Genomic DNA, 5,279 nt, shown 5'->3' with positions numbered 1-5,279 from the left:
GTGCAGTGGTGCTATCTCGGCTCACTGCAACCTCCACCTCCCGGGTTCAAGTGATTCTCCTGCCTCAGACTCCCAGGTAGCTGGGATTACAGGCGTCTGCCACCACACCCGGCTAATTTTTATATTTTTAGTAGAGACAGGGTATTGCCACATTGGCCAGGCTGGTCTCGAACTCTGACCTCAAGTGACCTGCCTGCCTCGGCGTCGCAAAGTGCTGGGATTACAGGCATGGGCCACTGCACCCAGCCTGGGGCTTGAGGTTTAAAGGTGCCACAGTACACCTTGGTTCTCTTTTTTTATAAACAGGAATCTGTCTTCCTGACCTGAGTATTATCTCTATGTGGGGGCAAAGGAGAGAGCCCTGGACTCTGCAGAGTGAAGGGAAAACAGCAAAAAATCCAGATGGGAGGGAATGGATCAAAGGTGTAAACACAGGTAAGAGCTCAGATGGGCAGAGTGGAAGCTGTATAATTTTTTTTTTTTTTTGAGAGACACGGTCTTGCTCTGTTAGCCAGTTTGGAGTGCAGTGGCAATCATAGGTCACTGCAGCCTGGAACTCCTGGACTCAAGTCATCCTCCTTCCTCTGCCTCCCAAACTGGTGGGATTACAGGTGTGAGCCACTGCAACCTGCAAAACCACACTAATAAATAGTGTTTGGGAAACTGCAACTGGGAGAATTCTGTGGAAAACCAATAGTATAAATTCTGTTAGTTTTTTTTTTCTTTTCTTTTCTGAGACAGAGTCTCACTCTGTCGCCCAGGCTGGAGAGCAGTGGTGCAATCTCAGCTCACTGCAACCTCTGCCTCCCAGGTTCAAGCTAGTCTCCTGCCTCAGCCTCCTGAGTAGCGGGAATTACTGCTGCCTGCCACCATCCTTGGCTAATTTTTGTATTTTTAGTAGAGACGGGGTTTCACCAAGTTGGCCAGGCTGGTCTTGAACTCCTGTCCTCAGTTGATCTGCCCGCCTCAGCCTCCCAAAGTGCTGGGATTACAGGTGTGAGCCACCATGCCCGGCCTAAATCCTGTTAGTTTTGAATGGAAATTTTCCCTTTTTTTTTTTTTTCTGGGACAGGTTCTTGCTCCGAGACAATGACAAGTACAAACTAGGTTTACTGTAAATATGAGAAAGGGAAAAAATACTTTTACTGTATTAGAAGACTTGAAATCACATGAAGTGATACCAATCTTTTATTGTTGTTGGTCAGATGTTTTAGCTATTTTAGGTGTTTGGGTTTTTTGTCTTTCTACAAAACTGCTAACCTTGTTAGTATCTGCAGAATGCCTTAATTAGGAAAGATATTAACCCTATGTGTCAGATTTGTGTAATTCATATTGTTTTATATGGAATCTTCCAATAAATGTATATGGTATACATCTCTATTTGCGGTCTTTGATTTCTTTCATCAGCATTTGGTAGCTGTAATATAACAGTTCTATGAATGTTTTGTTTCACATGTATTTCTTTGACCTTTTTATTTTATTTTTTTTTGAGATGGAGTCTTGCTCTGTCACCCAGGCTGGAGTGCAGTGGCGCGATCTCGGCTCACTGCAAGCTCCGCCTCCTGGGTTCATGCGATTCTCCTGCCTCGGCCTCCCCAGTAGCTGGGACTACAGGCGCCTGCCACCACGCCCGGCTAATTGTTTTGTATTTTCTTAGTAGAGATGGGGTTTCACTGTGTCAGCCAGGATAGTCTTGATCTCCTGACCTCATGGTCCACCTGCCTCGGCCTCTCAAAGTGCTAGGATTACAGGCGTGAGCCACTGCGCCCAGCCTCTTTGACCTTTTTTTTAATGGAGCAATCATACATAGTATTTTATTTTTAATATCAGGTTTCATGTGTAAATTGCTAGTGTATAGAAATATACAAGATGATGATGATGATGATGATGATGATTTTGAGACAGGGCCTTACTCTATCATCCAGGCTGGAGTAGAGTGGAGCGATCTCAGCTATTGCAACCTCTGTTCTGCAGGCTTAAGTCATCCTCCCACCTCAGCTTCCCGAGCAGCTGGCACTGCAGGCATGTGCCACCATGGCCTGTTAAATTTTTGTGTTTTGTAGAGACGGGGTTTCACCATGTTACCCAGCCTGGTCTCAAACTCCTGAGCTTGAGTGATCTGCCTGCCTTGGCCTCCCAAAGTGCTGGGATTACACGCATGAGCCACCATGCCTGGCTGATGAAATATACGATATTTTTGTACGTTGATCTTATACTTTGCTATCTTTACATTTTTCTTGTTCTAGAGATTTTTGTAGATTTTTTTGGAATTTCCTACATAAAATCATTTCATCAGTTTCCTATTGCTATACACAGTGATTGGCTTAAAACAAGAAAAACTTACTCTTTTATAATTGTGTAGGTCACATATCTAATATGGGTCCATAGTTCTGTGATTCTTCCTGAATCTCCAGGGGAGAATTCGTTTCCTTACCCTTCGTAGGTTCCAGAGGCCACTTACATCCTTTGACTCATGGTCCACTTCCTCCATCTTTAAAGGCGAGAAAAAAATCTCTTTATCCCTCTATTTTCAACACATCACCACTGTCTCTGTCCCTTCGCGTCTACCTGCACCCTTCTGATATTGAACCTTGTGATTCTGTCACTTTGACCATATAATTCAGGATAATGTCTACCTAAGGATCCTTAACTAGACCACATTTGCAAACTCCCTTTTGACATATCCAGTAATACACGTTATAGGGATGAAGCTACCTTCCTTTGGGAAAGGTATTAGCCTGCACAACCAGCATATTTTCTGTTGGTACGCTATTTTTTTTCTCCTGTCCTCAGGCCACCCTCCTTCCTCAGCCTCCCAAAGCACTGTGATTACAGGCCTCAGACACCACACCCAGCCTGTCACTTTTATTTCCTTTTCCTTTATTTCACTGGCTGGAACATTTCATATTGTGTGGAATAGTAGTGATAAGAGGGGACATCCTTGCCCTCATCCCAACCTCTAGGGGAAACTTGATGCTTTCACCAGTATGTATGATGATTCTGTAAGGATTGGTAGGTGATCTTGAGTTGAGGAAGTTTCCCATGATACTGTTTTCCGTACTGACTGCAGTATTTCAGATTCCCACAAAATGTACAAACATAGTTTCTCCACATCCTTGCTTGTGAAGCAGGTTCACTGCACACTGGTTGCCAGTGTGTCTGAGTTGAGTGAGAGATAATCTCACAGACACACAGTAAGTTACATGAAGTGAATTTGTTACATACAGATCGGCAGATGCCTGGGATTCATGCGTTCTGCTCCCCAAGGCGCAAGAAAACCACCCGGTGCTGATGCAGTCTCTCTGTATGTGTTCAACTTGCATCACAGCTGCGAGAGGCTGGAAGGCGGACCATCCTGGGTTTCATGCTCCAGGGATGCATGGCACGTTGGCCTAAAGCAACAAAGGGGATCCTGTTCTGGGGGTCTGGAACACATCTTGTCCTTTTCTCACTGGTCCTTTCCTCTCAGGATGTTGCTTTTCCAGCACATTCTATATTCATTCTTGGGAACTACAAGTGAGAAGTCAGATGCAACTGGGCCAATTCAACCCCACTTGAATGCTGTCCTGTAGTCTCTCCGCCAATCCATATATCCCTTTTATTTTTATATTTTTTGAGACGGAGTCTTGCTCTGTCTCCCAGGCTGGAGTGCAGTGGCGCAATCTTGGCTTACTGCACCTCCACCTCCCGGATTCAAGCAATTCTTGTGTCTCAGTCTCTCGAGTAGCTGGGACTACAGGCGTGTGCCACCATGCTTGGCTAATTTTTTTTTTTTTTGTATTTTTAGTAGAGACTTGGTTTCTCCATGTTGGCCACGCTGGTCTCTAACTCCTGACCTCAGGTGATCGGCCCGCCTCGGCCTCCCAAAGTGTTGGGATTACAGGCGTGAGCCACCACGCCTGGCCCAGATATCCCCTTTAATAAAGCTAGTCCATTTATTTGTGCACTGACCTCCCTGGATCTGGAGGTAGAGGCTTGTCTCAGGAGATTGAAGTAATACCTTGACTGGCAGAATCTCAGGGCAACATCATTGAGGTACAGCCAGTTGCATTTCACTAGGCTGAAGAGGATTGCTGCCTCAAGCAGGATAACCAAGCCTGCCTGGAGCAGTGCCATAGTCCAGGATCCCAGTGACCTAGGTGAGAAGTTGGTACTCAGATCAAAGAAAAGTTCTTCAGGTGACCCCAATGTCTGCAGCCAATGGGCCTTCTTGTGGGTCTTATGTATTTGTGTTTCAAAAATAACCTGAGGTCTTGGTGTGGGGTCCTTATCTCCCATGCAAGGTGACTCATGCCTATAATCTGAGCACTTTGGTAGGAGCAGATGGGACGACTGCTTGAGGCTAGAAGCTGGAGACCAGCCTGGGCAACAAAACCAGACTACATCTCTATTAAACCAACAAACAGTAGAAAATTAGCACAGTGGAGAGGCACAGGCCTTTACTCACAGCTACTCGGGAGGCTGAGACAGGAGGTCACCTGCCCAGGACCCCAGGAAGTCAAGGTTGCAGTGAGCCATGATCGCGCCACTGCGTTTCAGCCTCGGTGGCAGAGACCCTGTCTTAAAATTTTAAAAAGTATTAAAAAACTAAGTTGGACTGGCCGTGGTGGCTACTCTGGAGGCTGGGGCAAGAGAATCACTTGAACCCAGGAGGCGGAGGTTACAGTGAGCTGAGTGCCTGCCACTGTACTCCCACCTGCGCGACAGAGGGAGATGCTGTCTCAAAACAACAACAAAAAAACTACGTCGTTTATGACTATTTTAAAAAGTTATTGGCTTTTTTTTTTTTTTAAGAAACAGTTGGTAACTTATCTTCACACTGGCCTTAGTCCTCCATGCCCAACATGATGTCCCTAGGAAAGTCTCTGGAATTGAGCACAGGGTTGACCTTCACCCTCTAGAGTGAATGGGGAAGATAAATTAAAAGTATTTATCTTCTATGGGCACTGGCATGAAATAGAACATTCTACCCTGGCAGGGTTTTGCATTTCACATTTTAGCTTGCATCATCCCCTTCACAGACAATTCCAAAGTGTGTTAATTCAATTCCTAAAGCTTCCTTTCCCTTCCTCCCTTCCCTTCCCTCCTTACTTTTCTTTCTTGTCCATTTATTTTCGTTTTTTTTCTTTCTTTCTTGGTTTTCTTTCTCTTTTTCAACTTCTTTTTCTTTTCTCTTTCTCTTTACTCTCTCTCTTTCTGCTTCCAGGATAGGTGGGACTTGAAATTCATTTTAATAGAAGGAATTTTCGTGGATATGATCAACAGCCGATTTTGCTCTG

Source organism: Symphalangus syndactylus, chromosome 13, assembly GCF_028878055.3.
Source record: "Symphalangus syndactylus isolate Jambi chromosome 13, NHGRI_mSymSyn1-v2.1_pri, whole genome shotgun sequence".
NCBI classification, from domain to species: domain Eukaryota; kingdom Metazoa; phylum Chordata; class Mammalia; order Primates; family Hylobatidae; genus Symphalangus; species Symphalangus syndactylus.
Note: the sequence above shows the minus strand (reverse complement) of the source record.